General features: G+C 34.6%; 1 protein-coding gene and 1 long non-coding RNA gene across 2 annotated transcripts in view; one reads left to right on the top strand and one right to left on the bottom strand.

The window, feature by feature from the left end:
• Positions 1-17,502, top strand: part of LOC135202465 (vang-like protein 2) — a 455,973-nt gene that overhangs the window by 162,154 nt on the left and 276,317 nt on the right. The window lies entirely within an intron of this gene.
• LOC135202467 (uncharacterized) overlaps positions 1-17,502 on the bottom strand; it is a 311,171-nt gene that overhangs the window by 277,222 nt on the left and 16,447 nt on the right. The window contains exon 2 of the long non-coding RNA XR_010311748.1: positions 3,866-3,950. This is a non-coding gene — a long non-coding RNA (uncharacterized LOC135202467). The remainder of the gene's footprint in view (positions 1-3,865; positions 3,951-17,502) is intronic.

Below are 17,502 nucleotides of genomic sequence, written 5' to 3'. Positions count from 1 at the left end.
GAAAACATCCTAGTAAGTTGTGAAGTAAAAAGTATTTTAAGATTAACTATACATCATAAACATATATACATTATATATACACATATTAATATAACAAATATATAGTATACATTATATATATATCATATATATATATATCTATATATATATATATATATATATATATATATATATATATATATATATATATATATATATATATATATATATATATATATATATATATATTATATATATATATATATATATATATATATATATAAATATCATATATATAATTACACAAGGCAAGTTTCCTATAAAATTCATGTAGATATAGATGGGTCATGAGACAATTCCAGCCAGGGAATTAACGGCTACAACGTAAAATGGAAGAACGTTTCAACGTATATCCCAAAACTGACCAATGAGTGTATGAGAATTCGCGAGTGTTTGTACGATCTTTCCAGACACAGAGAGCGAGAAAGAAAGACAGGGAAGATGATCTTTTTTAGGTAGTTCCTTCCTCGTCGCTCGCGAGATGAAGGAACAGCCTCCAAGAGTGTACGTGACGTCGACCGACTCTGATGGATAGCCGAGCTTAGAAGTGAACACAATCGAACACAGAAGAACAGCAATTTCCCCCTAAAGCTCTCAGCCATGACCAAGGCGCTGCCACGTCCGAAATACCAGAGAAGAGGGTTAGGGTACGACGCGAGAGAGAGAGAGAGAGAGAGAGAGAGAGAGAGAGAGAGGGGGGGTGGGGGGGCGGGAATCTTTTCGAGTGGGAAATCCTAACATACACGAGGATTCAGTGGCTACGTTCAAGCAGATTCCCAAACTGTGCAGTTAGCGTTTTCCTGTCTGCCAGGGGAAACATATTTTGTGTAAATAACCTAACATTAGCCATGTAATTAAGAAAATAAATGATCAAGGAAGAATGGAGGTGAACTTGAAAGTTCAAGAGATGTTATGGTACAGTTACCTAATTATTTTGTACAGAAAAAATTGCCAAAATATCACTAATACTAGCGTGATGTCCTTCCCGAGATAAGTAACAATACTAGGACTGTAAATTTTGAGGAAAATAATAAAATAAAATACGTTAAATATCTCAAGAATTAAACCACAATTGGAGCTCAACTGAAGTAAGACAAGTTCTTGTCATTTCACGTCATATTTATCTTTTGGAATGACAAGTCGAAATAATGCTCTGAACATCAAAAAATGAGGCAAATTTTGGACGAACATTTCTGTGAATTTATAAGACAAAGCCCAATAGCTAAATCTACATAAATAATTATTCATACTAAAAGAAAAATCAAGCGACAGGAGGTTCTACTCACATAGGAAACACCATTGGCTGTCAGAATAATCTTTAGTATCTGATTAAATGATACTGAGGAAGTTGTAAGTGCTAAGTGCAACCCAATCACTCACCAAATAATGTAGTAAAAAAAAAAATAAAAAAAAAATAATAAATATATCGACTTCAGTTCTTTCCTGTCAATATCTTAAGCCCCCAAAACAAACCTGAACATAGATAAGGTGATTGCCAAACAAAAATATCAACAGCTTCAGTTCTAATATGGTAATATCTAGGGCGCCGAAAGACGAACATGCTTGTTCATACGTAACGTGATTACAACAACACCTAAAAATAATTAAAATATCGAATTCCACGAGCTCCACGCAAGGCATCCACGGTGGGCGTGGAGTATTTGAGAAATGGGAAGCCATTTCTCAAATGTCCCATTTTTCCCAGTGGTATTTGTCTCTAGGTCTTCCTCTAAGGTCCAATCCCGCAGGGTGAATAGTATATCATGGGTATAAGGCAAGGTCTATACCTCAGACCTTGGTATAGGGTATCTTGGCCCGTGGGTTTCAAGATGTAGACATCAAATAAATTGAGAGCAAGACATATTTCTCCTAAATGATACCTGCTGCTAATAGGTTCCAAGTCAAGAGGCAAAAAATAATAGTGTTCTTGAAGATACAATGTGAAATAATAAATAAAAAAATATTTCCTGTTTTTCTCTCTCTCTCTCTCTCTCTCTCTCTCTCTCTCTCTCTCTCTCTCTCTCTCAATCTGGTTTAATTGCATTCCTATCTTTCATGAGGGTGGGGACAAAAGAATGAGTCACAGGGCAGCATCATATCAACTATTGGTATTAGTATTCCAATTTATCGGTTGATGGTGGAGAAAACTCGGCAGAGCCAGCGTTAATATTTATTTTCTATCTCAATTTTAATTTCATCCAGAAAAGAGGAAATAAGCATTCCAAATAGCTTGGTGGAGACGAAACCTAATAACGAAAACACAATGTAAGAAAACTCTCATGTAGTATAAGTTTGGTGTGTGTTAAAAACAGTGGATACATATAATACATATATATACACTATAATTATACATACATACATGTATGTATACACATTTATCTATCTATCTATCTATCTATCTATATATATATATATATATATATATATATATATATATATATATATATATATACAATAATCATCATCGCCTCTAACGATAGTACAGTCTACCGGAAAAAATACTTTCATAGAATTTGAGCAGGTCGTACTCAAATTACCTTTGCCGTACACAATTCAGCACAAACAACCTAGCCAGCTAAATTACTTTTGAAAAAAAAAATCATTCCCATTGAGAGAAGTTCTAACTTGCTCACCTTATTCATCGACTTTCAGAAAAAACCACTGGGTCAAGAAGTTTACCTGGATCCTCCATTCTCAAGTCTGTCAGCTTTGAACAATGTCAGTGTGTATAGTCTCTCACAAATTAATAACCTAAGGTGCCACAGATAAGCCACACTGAAGGATGGAGAAATCATTTTTAAAGATTCTAGGTTTTGTTTTTCACTCTCGAAGTTACCCCATAAAATACTTTTTTTTTCTTTGTTGCTTGACTGACAGAGACACCTAACGACAGACGGTCGAACGATTTTGAATGCGACCACAATTACAGAGCACTGTCAGTACAATTGCAATAACAAGCCTTCAAAAATTCCTTTGACCGCAAAGGAGAGTCAATGGAATAATTGTGAAAAATTGCAATTTCGAAAATATGAGAGCAAACGTTCTTAGAATACAAAATGAGATCACTGTAATTAGAATTTTTCTCTGGCTAGGTAAAGAAAAACTATCAGAAAAACTAAAATCATAAAAAAAAATTCAAAGGAAGACCTTTCATCCTAAATTAATGTCTTATATATGCTACCGCTAATTCATATCCTCCAATCATACCGATGAGTTAAAAAATATATATAAGAATGACACATAATACAATTTTTTCCAAATGTACAATTATTGTAATATTCTTTCTTACTTTTGATTGAAAAGATAAACAAATGAACTACAAATGAAAAACACAATTCAAAAGATGACCTTTTCACTCTAAATTATTTTTTTAATATGAAAAACCACCGTAAAATTATTTTTGTTCAAATGAATTAGATGACTGCTATTGTACAACCTGAAAAAAATGTATCAACAACGAACATTACTGCAGGCTAACAAATTTCAAACCTATTATATAAGAAAATGATTATCACGGACAGATAGAACCTCAAGGAGAAAGCTAATCCTAAACACTGCCTTTTCACGCATGAAAACTGATCGATTGAAAAAAAAAAAACCAAGCGAATTATTTCAGTTGGTACAAACTATAATTTGCAATCACAGACTACAAAGTCGAAAAATGAAAATAAACAAATAATATACATCTTCAAATACAAAACTGATAGATCGAAAAAAAAATCCACTCGAATTATTTCAGTTGATACAAACTATAATTTGCAACACAGACTACAAAGTTCGACATTTGAAAATCAAAAGCAAATAATATTCATCTTCCTGTACTCACCAAAGTGAACCGCCGGGAAGACATTCCAATGCCTACAAAAATAAGGAGTCTGACCACAATCACAAATTTCCTTCGAAACACTCACCTGGCAAAACAAAAACAAAAATATTAAATAAATAAATAAAAATTAATGTGGGAAAACATTGACAATTAAATCTGAAGGGAGAGAAAGAACAGAAAAATAAACTTATTTTGGTATCATCACTTTCTCGCGATCTTTTAATGGAAAAAATAAAGTCCGCAGTACTATATATGCGGTATATTACTAAATGCAGGTAGCTTTCGCCGACTGGATCAGTTGGCCTCTTTACCCTGAATCAGGCCTTTTCACCCTGAATCAGGCCTCTTCATCCTGAATCAGGCCTTTTCACCCTGAATCAGGCCTCTTCATCCTGAATCAGGCCTTTTCACCCTGAATCAGAGTGAGCCTGATTCGGGCTGAAGAGGCCAACTGGTCCAGTTGGCGAAAGCTACCTGTATATAGCAATATACTACATTATCTACTACTGTGGACCTTATTCACCCCCCCCCCCCCCCCACAAAAAAAATACACTCTCTACTAAATACACAGTTCCAACATATCTATAAAAAAAGAACGGGAGTTTCAATTTAAAAATGTAGTTGTTATCTCTTTACTTTTTATGCAACGTCTTATAAAAGACTGTCTTCGCTCCTATTTAAGGTAATTTTACCACACAGTCCACAATGTATTCTTGCATTGTCTCTGTACTGTGTACTGTTTTTTTTTTTCTAGGTTTACAATTTACTATAAATAATGACGTTTTGTATTTGTTTTATGCCAAAAAAGCATCGATGTGGCATGAGATTACTAGCCCTAACCAGCATCCTAAAAACAAGTTTACAAGTAAACGTGTTTACTTGTAAGTATTTACATACTATCTTACTATTAACCAGAGTACTTTCAGGCCCTAACTGTGGCCCTTTCTCAGACTATAATGTTAACTCATTGGCAAAATTCGTGAATATAAAATTCATGATTTCCAAGAATATACAATCATGCATATACAAAATAAAAATAAGATTTAAAACACTAAGACAAGCATTCATCAAGTATTTCCCTTCCTTATGCTTAAGAATTTACCAAAGTTAACATACAGCTGCTTGTGCTCACTACTGAACAAGAATTATTAGTGTGATTTAATGTTATCTCTGGCAACTTGGTACTGAACAAGCAAGAAGTGACTTATAAGTGTAATAACTTCTATTTATTGCACCATCCACACATTAACTGCTAATTTATCGTTCGTTCTCTCTCATCAATGGCAATCTATAATTATTAGCGTCAAAGGACTTCCGTTTATATGTAACCGTCATACAAGCAACCTTAGATAAATTGTTACTATAATGTACATATGATTTAATAAAATAACAACGACGATAATAATAATAATAATAATAATAATAATAATAATAATAATAATAATAATAATAATAATAATAATAATAATAATAATAAATAATCAGAAAAATATATTCCAAATTATATCTTTCTAACAACAAGGAAGTCCCCGACATCACAATAATCCATCCTAATTAAATAATGCATTACAAAAAAATATTTATTCCCAACAATATCTTTCCAATAAAAAGACAAAAGCCTATAATTACACTACTTAGCAAATAGATTCATTAACGTTTCTCCTTCTAATACAGCAACACGCGAACCATAGGCTTGAAAATTACCCGCACCATACCTCATACCCCTTTTCATAATTCACTTCACAAATCGGACCACACTACGGAGCAAGGGTAAATTACCTTGCCCTAGGATATGGTAATTACCAAACCCCACACTGAGACTATAATCAAGTAAACATTATTCATGATTCGAGTCGTTATTAGGCCCAAGGGATGTATTCCTCTTTATTCTTTCCACTTGATGGTCCGGGCAATGGATGGGAACCTGATTACATGGAGGCCTATTCCACTAGGGTCTGTGGGATATGATGGGCCGAGGGGTGGTTACGCATAATGAGATGGAAAACTTGAGAGAGAAATATATATCACGTGACTGTATACAGACAGACAAAGACACAAGCATTTATATACTATATGCAGTGTGGTATATATATACTATATATATATATATATATATATTATATATATATATGTATATATATATATATATATATATATATATACATTAATATATATACATATATATATATATATATATATATATACATATATATATATATACATATATATATATATATATATATATTATATATATATATATACATATATATATATATATATATATATATGAATAACTTGATCACGAAGTATATAAGACGTGATGCTATGCATAAATAAATGTTTTCGCCACGAAGGAAAAATGAAAAGCGAGATAGCCGAGCACTTTCTGTCTAGTGCGACCCTTTACTCAGCACACATACATAGAAGTTCACTCTCGACGTGGTTCGGAAGTCACGTAAAGCCGTTGGTCCCGTTGCTGAATAACCACTGGTTCCATGCAACGTAAAAACACCATACAAACAAACAACATACATACATTTGTGTCCTGAGTAAATGGGTCGCACTAGACCGAAAGTGCTCGCTATCTCGCTTTTCATTTTTCCTTCGTGGCAAAACCTTTATATATGATATACTACTATATATATATATATATATATATATATATATATATATGTATATATGTATATATAATATATATATATGTATATATATGTATATATATATATATATATATATATATATATATATATATATATATATATATAAGTTTGATTCTAAATCACGAAGAAAACAAAACATGTTATGATTATACTAACAAAGCTACAGCCACGAAGGAAAATGGAAACACTGGAGATGCTAAGTATTTCCGTCTTATTGCTGTGAACATGTCTTGGTAATCAGACGACAGTAATTAGCATCGCCAGTGTTTTAATTGTTCTTCGTGGCTGTAACTTTGTTCACACACACACACACATATATATATAATATATATATATATATATATATATATAATATATATACACCACATACATACATACATACATACATACATACATACATACATAAACATATTTACACACACATATAACCAAATTCCATCAAAACTACTGGCAGTCAATCTCCAAAACTCATTTTAAAACAAAATGACACTCCCCTCAATTACCCAAACTTATTATCCTAACAAACTAATTCTTTCTCCACCGATGACATCGCCAATGGCCCAGCCACCGTCGGCAGCAATATAACAATAAAATTAAAGAGCATTCACCTCGACTGCTCACCGTAAAACCAACAATACAACCGCTGTGACCATAAGTTACCCACGAAGATCATACAAGGAACGCCACAATGGTATTCTTCATTCAAATACTCGGCCCACAAAACCCATTATTATATACCAAAGCTACAGCTGTATGACTAATTGTTTGTTTGTATGGTGTTTTTACGTTGTATGGAACCAGTGGTTATTCAGCAACGGAACCAATGGCTTTCACGTCGAGAGTGAACTTCTATCAGCAGAAATACACATCTTTAACCCCTCAGTGGAATGCCCAAGAATCGAACTCGCGGCCACCGAGGTGGCACGCCAACACCATACCGACCACGCCACCGAGACGCTTGTATGACTAACACACAGAGATTACTGCTAAAATCGCATAATGTCGACTTCATCTGGATCGTCTACTTTACTTTGGCCTCGTCACCAAAATCAGGTTATTCTTGATTATCACCATCGAATCTTATTGTGAATTCCAGTTATTAGATATTTATTTGCCTATCAAACCCTAATGGCAGCAATCGGTCTCATGCTGGTTTTGCGAGGTTATCTCTTGACCTTTGGCCTGAATCCTTTCCAATGACATTTATCCAGTATACCTTTTTTTTTTTTTCTAAATTCGTGTTCACCTTTTTCTTTTTGAGAGACAAAGTTCATTTCATCTTCCCGATTTGGTTAAAAAGACTAATACGCGCCTTCGTCTATCTAAAATCGTCATTTTCATTTTTCCTTCATCTTATTTTTTTGTCTAAATTCTTGTTTGCCTTTTTTCTTTAGAGAGACAAAAAAATTCATTCCACCTTTCTGATTGGGGTTAAAAACGCTAATTCGCTCCTTTGTCTCTATCTAAAATCGTCATTTTCATATTTCCTTCCTATAAAAAATCGTCATTTTTATTTTTTCTTCATCTTATTTTTTTTCCTTGTCTAAATTCTTGTTTACCTTTTTTTCTTTAGAGAAAAAGTTCACTTCATCTTCCTGATTGGGTTAAAAACGTTAATTCGCTCCTTCATCTCTCTCTAATATCGTCATGTTTATTTTTCCTTCGTCTTATTTTTTGGTCTAATTTCTTGTTTACCTTTTTTCACTAGTGTCAAAGTTCACTTCATCTTCCTGTTTGGGTTAAAAACGATAATTCGCTACTACGTCTCTATCTAAAATCGTCATTTTCATTTTTCCTTTATTGAGACAAAGTTCACTTCATCATCCTCTATCTAATATCGTCATTTTCATTTTTCCTTCACCTAAAACTTATCTTCGTCCTCTTATCTACCACCACTTACATTACCTTTCCCATTTACATACAAGTATCTGTTAGCCAACCTTTCCTATCCCCTACATCACTTCAGGCGATGTAGCTCCATACCGAAGGCCGCAATAAATAGTATGGCCCTTCTCTCATTCTATCTTGATCACCTTCACCACAAGTGCGATCTGTCTCCATTCTGCGGACAGCCAAGAAATGCGAAGGTGGCCCGCCCACTCGAAAATACCAAAAGGTTTTTTAATGTATCTCGAGGTCAAGCAGCAGCAGCAATAGGCCTAGTCTCCCTTTCCACGTCTTCCGGGTAGAAGGAGCAACCTGCCAAACAATCTTGTTGACAGCACAGTTGGAAAGAACGGGAAAAGGAATTCGTGTTGGACATCCCTTTTTGGCGCTTGTAGATATAAATTTATGAGAGAGAGAGAGAGAGAGAGAGAGAGAGAGAGAGAGAGAGAGAGAGAGAGAGATTTTAGACGTAGCTACAGAATGAACAGGGCGCAAACAAAGAGGCAGAGATTAGTTGTAGGTCCAAAGCGAATTTTAAGGGAATATACATGCTTCCTTTCTTATGCTCCCAAATTTGAATGTTTCACTTCACAAACAATGTTATTTCATCCCAAGATGAAATAACATACAAAGTAGGGTAGCTTTCTCCTCAACAAGACATGAAACCCAAATTAGGTTTCCCTTTTCAGCAACATAGCTAGATAGCTCCTAAGATGATGTTGCATCCATGTTTGGATATTACCATTCCTAAGAACTGCCAATTTAAGTCCTAAAATTATATAACTCCTTCTAAGGACATGACTCCTAAAATGAGATTTGATTTGATTTGATTTATAGATTTTTGGCATCATGCCAAGCACTGGGGCAACTAAGGCCATTCAGCGCTGAAACGGAAATAGACAGTAAAACGTTTGAAAGGTGTAACAGGAGGAAAACCTCGCAGTTGCACTATGAAACAATTGTTAGGAGAGGGTGGGCAGTAAGATGGAAGAAAGACATGAATTGAGGTACAGTAAAAGGAATGAAAGTAATTGCAGCTAGTGGCCGAAGGGACGCTGCAAAAAACCTTAAGTAATGCCTACAGTACAACGAATGAGGTGCACTGACGGCACTATTAACCCCAACACCTCTGGGTCCTAAACTGAGACCCCTCTTTTTCGAGCATGGCATAACTGATTCTGAAAGTGACATAAAACACCCAAAACGGGATGTTTATTGGAAATTTCCCTCCTTGAGCACGGCAAAGCTTGCCCTTATAAAGAAGGCATGATACCTAATATTCCTTTAAAAAAACTGAGGATCACTTCTTAACCAAATACTCAAACAGCAAAATCTGGATGTTTAAAATAACACATCATTTCTTGGGAAATATCTCACAAGACTTCACGTTCCTTAAGTGAACGCTGAAACAAAAAAATAAAAAAAAAATATTGAAAGAATGTATGAAGACGTAGTTCGTATGTGAAAAAATAGAAAATTTGACACCAACAAAACCTGAAGTTGGCCATAACCATAATTCTGCAAGGAAGGATCTTCAGTGTATTCAAGTGTTTACCCTGGACCACTTGCTGTCAGAGAGAGAGAGAGAGAGAGAGAGAGAGAGAGGAGAGAGAGAGAGAGAGAATCCTTTTGCGCATTTCTAGATAACATTGTGAGACTTGTGAGACGGGAGGGGGGGGTGGGGGGGGGTGGGGGGGGGGGGGGGGGGGGGGGGGTTACGACGTGAACTTGGGGACTGGCTTGATTTAATGCAAGACTTTTTTTTATACATAAATAGCAAATTGCTTCACAGAAAGGTAAAGAAATCAGGCTCAAACATCTGATTTGAATAATTCCCATACTACTTTCAATAGCAATGACTTGCAATAAATACCGCAATGTTTCAAAGTCCTCTCCTCCTCTCTTCTCTCTCCTCTCTCTCTCTCTCGTCTCAGTTCTCACATAATGCGTAAAAATCACCACTAAGACTCCCACATTATTTTGCATATTCACGCTCATGCGAGGGAGGGGCAACAGTTTCCCGTTTTCTACTCTTTCTTCGTCCCCTTTTTCGTCAGTGCTTGAATTTCTATTATCATGACGATGACATCATCTTTAAACAATCAAAGGAGATTTCAGAACCTCGACTGTCAAGCTCATGTTAAAAAGCTTCATAAGAATGCATGCATAAGCATACTTTATATCACCACAAGTCTCTTTCCCGCAGAGAAGCTAGCGACACAAAGCGTTAGTTAAGATTTTCGTGGTAAAATCGTGGTCTTTTTGGGTTAGGTTAGGTTAGGTAAGCTTCGTTAAGCTAGGTTACTACCCCATTCCCTCTACCCCCCCGCCCCCTGCAACACTTCTCGGGTCGACAAGATACACGATACAGAACTCACTGGTTAAGCCACGAAGTACATAATTAAAAATTAAAGGAAGGGAGACAAAGCGGTCGAAATTTAAACCACTGGATAACCACTGGATACTGCGGGCCAAAGAATATACATACAATCATACACACACACACATTATATATATATATTATTATTATAATCTATATTATTATAATATATATATAAAATATAAAAATTTTTTATACTTAATTCTATAAATATATATATATATATATATATATATATATATATATATATATATAGATATATATAGATATACATATAATAATTAATATATATATATATACTTATAAAAATATGATATATATATAATATAATATATAATATTATCTAATATATATATATATATTTCTATCTATATATATATATATATTATAATATATATACATATACAAACTGTGTTTAATACTATTCATATAAACTATATATATATATATATGTATATATGATATATATATATATATATATACACAACCAACAACACACGTATATGGTGGGCATTCTCTCTACCTTTCAAACTGTCAATTCTTTTCCTTCCAACGCTCACGAGAATGTTGAAGGAACATAACTCTATGAATCAGAGACAAAATCAAAATAGTCACAAAATACTTTCACATCAGAACAAAGACTTAAAACGGAAGGCTTCGAGGAGATGAATTTTCATTAGATTCAAAATCTGTTTCCTTCACCGGCAGCCGGAGTTTATCATTAAGCTTACTTCATTTTTCGGGAGATGATAGAGAAGCAAAAAAAAAGGGACAAAAAATAAATAGAAATAAAAAATAAAGGTCATTGTTACCTCCTTTTCCGGAATGCAAGTCATGATGCGAATGATTCTTACTGTTATACTGTTTCCTATTTTACTCCTTCGTTCCTTTCCATCATTAATCATTTTCTCTTTAAGCGTCTCTCACTGCCTCTTCATCTTCACTTGAAATAAAATACTACTGCTTTATAAACATTAATCATTCAAAAAAGATATATTCAGAAATTTATATTTTAGCATTTATCCTACACACAAACAATTCGTTACGTTCTTTTTTCTTTCCGTCTTTGAGTTGCCCTTTATGGATACTGTGATGCTCTCTCTCTCTCTCTCTCTCTCTCTCTCTCTCTCTCTCTCTCTCTCTCTCTCTCTCTCTCTCATTTAATTTTCTACAAAACAAACACCCCTAAGAATACAGAATTAAACCCATAGCAACAATTCAATACACAGAGGAAAACATAATTCCTTTACAACAAAACACCTCATGAAAATAGCATATTAAATTTACATTAATAATATAAATGAGAGAATACAAGAACAAATAAAAAAAAAAAATACGCAAACGTAGAGGTGGACTTCGGGAAAAAAAAACATAAGTTAAATATACGGAGAAAAAAATAAATTTCTAAGCAATCAACACTTCAAAAAATACCATAATCAAATTCACATTAATAATTAAATGGAGAAAAAAACAAAAACATGGCCGTATAGTTGAATTTAAAAAAAAAAAAAAAAAAAAAAAAAAACTTGTTTTCCCTTAAAACCCAAAAATGGAAATCGATATCGACCGAGTCTAGGGTGTCAATGGTAGGGACTAAATACACAGAGGAAAACATAATTCCTTTACAACAAAACACCTCATGAAAATACCATATTAAATTTACATTAATAATTAAATATGTAGAGAACAAATAAAAAAAATGCGCAAACGTAGAGGTGGACTTCGGGAAAAAAAACATAAGTTAAATATACGGAGAAAAAATAAATTTCTAAGCAATCAACACTTCAAAAAAATACCATATCAAATTCACATTAATAATTAAACATGAAGAAAAAACAAAAATATGGCCGTATAGTTGAATTTAAAAAAAAAAAAAAAAAAAAAAAAAAAAAAAAAAAAACTTGCCCCTAAAACCCAAAAATGAAATCGATCTCGACCGAGTCTTGGTGTCAAGGGACTGACTGACTGACCGACTTACCGATTCCCAATCGTCTGGCACCATTCCACACAGACAGACGAGCGAATAACGCTCTGCGACGTCTGGTCATTGACGCCTTCCCAGCTCAGATTGTCTGGGAGGACCTGGGAGGACCTCGGAACCAATACCTCCCCCACGTATACGTTTTTTGTTACGTAGACGAAACTACAAACTGCATTCACTCAGCGAGAACTTGGCCAGAGTTTATATATAAAGGTTGCATATATCTGTCCAAACACTGAGCTCGATTCTCGGGCATTCCACTGAGGTGTGAGAGATGTGTATTTCTGGTGATGGAAGTTCAATCTCGACGTGGTTCGGAAGTCACGTAAAGCCGTTGGTCCCGTTGCTGAATAACCACTGGTTCCATGCAACGTAAAAACACCATACAAACCAACAACAAACACTGAGCTGCGTAAATCACGCATTTGTTTACTCATATCAGCCCGTACGTAACAGAAAATACTAAATAAGTGTTTATTGCTATAGAAAAGAATGAACATATACACACTGCTGTTACACATATATATGTACTAATGTAACTGATATTTGGTAAGAATACAGTACGTGTGCATTGTGTAAAAATACACGCACGCGCGCACACACCAAGCTGTCTTTTTGGACAAGGCCAATATTGGGCCTTGTAAAATATATATGTATGTGTGTGTGAAAATACGCGATCAAATATGCCGTGCATACAAAAAGGTTTTAAAAAACTAATCCCTGAAAATTAATTCTTCCTGGCTCAACTAAAGATAAGAGCTCGACTTAAACGTGACTTAGGAGCCAACTATACTCAGGACCCACTTAGAGTCTTGTCTATACTGAACCTCATAGACAGTTTGTTTATCGAGACCTGTGTATCTAAGCGATTGGGTAGGAGTGATCACGTCTTCCATAAATGCCTACTATTTTTTCAGGGTTAAGGACTTCCCCCTTTATCAGTGATAATACAAGAGATATTGTACAGTGATGCTCAAATCTCATGCGATATGACTCCATAGGATTTCGTTCAAAATTCACTTACTGGCAACCTAGCATGCTACATATTTATCTACTATTTCAATGCGAAAACGCGATTTTCGCGTATAATAGGGCCATAATATGTTTCATAAGAGTGAAATCTGTCATATATTTAAAAATTGTAAGAAAATGTCACGTGTAGCCAAATTTCAGAAAAACTCTTACGAAACATTTTCAAAACTTTCGTTCACTCATTGCTGAAGCATTTGACCAAAACGAAGTCGCCATCAAACCTCAGTTCAAATGTTAAATAAATGAATAAATAAAAAACGAAATAAATTTTCGTAACATTAATAATGCTTCCAAGGCAAACATAAAATTTGAAAAAGTTCTATTTGATTGCTTTTACCCTCAACGCTGAAAAAATGTAAATATGTATATACAAAAGTAGAATGCGCCCACCTATAGCAACGTGTGAGGGAAGCATGTGTGACGTATCATTAGTGTCGGTGCAACAACAGCCACCTGGTATATAAGTAGGTTTACAAAGAGTAGCGACCATCAAATTATCTTGAAAACATTCATTTTATATGTGTTAAAGGAATATTTGGATTTTCATACATAATTATTCGTTATCTTTCTTAAATATTTCAAAAATGATAGCATACCAGCATATATTCGCCTATTTGTCAAAGCCAAGATATTATTCCTAGGCCTAGGTGTTAGATTTCTTTACTTTACACTTAACATTCACATCTCTATATTAACTATTTCTGGCCAGAAAGCAAATGAGGTTATCTACACATTCTTGCACTTCAAGTTAACTTATGAAAGAAAAAATTATACACCAAAAGCAGAAGAACTTTTAAGAAAATAAGATTGTAAACCAGTTGAAAAATAAGTGTTCCATACTTATATTTCGATTAATAGTCATCTTCACCATATAACCAAAATCATTAGCATCTTTTATTCTTCAAAGAACAGGTAATCTCTACAAATAAAAACATTAGTAAAGATTACATCTCAGAAAGCTTAGATTATTTTTCTAGGGCTATAAATAATTTTGCAACATACAGGGAGCTTAAAACACAGCCTGAAACTTCAACATATAAGAAAACTGGTAGAATTCATACCCCTCAAAGAACAGGTAATCTCTACAAATAAATTAATTAGTAACAGATTACATCTCAGATGGCTTAGATAATTTTTTAGGTCTATAAAAAATTTTCCAACATACAGGCAGCTTAAACGCAGCTGAAAACTTCAACATTAAAATAAATCTTGTCTTAATTCATATTCCTACTTTGAAATTGTTGTTATGGCTGTTAAGCTTATTAGGTCTACTGTCATAATGCTCCAGACGTGGTTATGTTGACCAGTCCGAGGAGCATGTTAAGTATGCTTTCATTGCTGGCACCGCTAACCTTATCACACCGCACTTTAAACTAAGCAACGTAAAGATAAAAAAAATAAAAAATCGATTCAAATCACACAAATTAAGAATTATATTGATCCATAAAAGGGATCATATCTATTTAACCATAAGGAAAATAATGCTAGCTGTGAATTCGCAAACTTTTCGACATGAATGACATTACAAATATAAAAAGAAAAATAATAGCACTACTTGGCAACGTCACGTTGAGTCTGAGAATATGGACGATACAAAAAGAATCATGTCGCATGAGATTTGAGCCCCACTGTACAAGACCTTTTTCTTCCTGATATTACCCAGTTTTTTAAGGTTCCATTTTTTCTTGTCGTCACACTCATACACTGACTGACTTCTTTACTTCGATCCATACAAGTCTAACTATTCAAACACGTCCCTTCTAGTTATTTCACACCGAAATTTCGCGTCTCTAACACACTTATTATGGTTCTTTGCAACGTGCCTTCGGCCCCTAGTTGCAACCCCCTTCATTCCTTTTACTGTGCCTCCTTTCATATTCTCTGTTTTCCATCTTACTTTCCATCCTCTTCTAACAGTTGATTCATAGTGCAACTGCGAGGTTTTCTTCCTGTTACACCTTTCAAACCTTTTACCGTTCATTTCCGTTTCAGCGCTGAATGACCTCATAGGTCTCCGTGCTTGGCCTTTGGCCTAAATTCTATATCAATTTAATTCTATCATACAACAGAAGCGAACCTACTTATCGTTCAGCCATAACAACCTCTGCACCATCAAAATCACCTTATCCAATGGCATCTCCAAAGACTATCATCCTACGATGCCTGTGTTCATTCCTTCTATCAAATTACATCGACAAAGAGAAACCCCTACTTTTCCATACTAAAACTCCTTTAATTCTGGCTGTAAATAACTAAAACCTCAACTCATTTAATCTCACAAGCTCTTTGAATAAAGCCTATCAACTGCAAACATCCCTCCTACCACATTTCATTTCCCCTCCCTTCAATTGCATGATTAAGTTTAAACCCTGGTCTTTTCCTCAATCTACACTCCAGGATAGCCATCTCCATAAATTATAACATACAACCACCCTCATATGCGGCCTTTTGAAAGAACACCCATTCAAGCCCTAATATTCAATTTGAAAACCTGGCGTTAACACATTTAAATGCCTTTAAAAGAACTTTCGCGCGCGCATTTACTGTCAAGATAAAAATCTTGCATTTTACTTAACGACTGACTATTTTCTCAATGTTTCGCAGTTTTCTGCTTATTAAATCTCCTGTAAACTTGTCATATAAATTTTTACGACCAATGACCGGCAATTACACACCTTCAATTTATTTCTCGGCAATCGTATATACTTTCATGATAATGATATACCGTTGATCAGCGAAATTACGAGAAGCTGAGGATTAGTCAATGTATGACTGAGCTGCAGCCATGAAAGACCAGACGCCTTTGAAGTTTAATCCGCAGTAGCCATTTGTGGAGAGGCAGAGTTTTCGGTCTGTGGGAATTTTCTTGCTAAAAAAATATACTATAATATAATATAATTTGCCTCCACTGCTCTCAGATTTATGTCTAATTGTGTCTCCTTGTCCGAATACCTGACGGCCTAAAAGCAAAATAACTAGTAAAACGGAGAAACAACTGAATCTGACTATTATAATATTGATAAACAAGAAAAGGGAAACAGTTAATTAAGACAATATACTCTTTCTCTACATACATACATGTATATACCCTTTATAGATTTTTGTAAGCAGTGTCAGAGGCTGTTGGGATTAACCTTTTGCCAAACGAATGTCGAGTTGGATATATATAAAATGCAGAAGCTTTTGTAACTAACGGTTTCTAAGATACAAGTTTGTATGGTGTTTTAACGCTGCATGGAACCAGGGGTTATTCAGCAACGGGGCCACAGGCTTTACGTGACTTCCGAACCACGTCGAGAGTGGACTTCTAATCACCAGAAATACACATCTCTCACCCCTCAGTGGAATGTTCGAGAATCGAACTCGCAGCCACCGAGGTGGCAGGCCAAGACTATACCGACCACGCCACTGATGAGGAGAGTCGTCTCGTAAAGTTTAATGAACCTCGGTGTATTTTTAACAATATATCAAAATTTTTACTCGAAAAACGGGTCGAATTTTACCATTATCTTTAAAGCTCGTTACTTCATAAAAAAATCTCAAGGCTTCATTAACTTGGTATTCATTACCACATGGGTGAGTCTACCTTTATCATGCATGAAGACTTGTTTGATGGCTGGCTTTATAGCACTTTCCTTTTTTTAAGATTCCTAAGCCACAATCCTGCATTCCCATTCCCAAATATACATCATTCACT

This window comes from Macrobrachium nipponense, chromosome 30, assembly GCF_015104395.2.
Source record: "Macrobrachium nipponense isolate FS-2020 chromosome 30, ASM1510439v2, whole genome shotgun sequence".
Classification (NCBI taxonomy): Eukaryota; Metazoa; Arthropoda; class Malacostraca; order Decapoda; family Palaemonidae; genus Macrobrachium; species Macrobrachium nipponense.
Note: the sequence above shows the minus strand (reverse complement) of the source record. Positions and strands in the feature narration are given on the sequence as shown.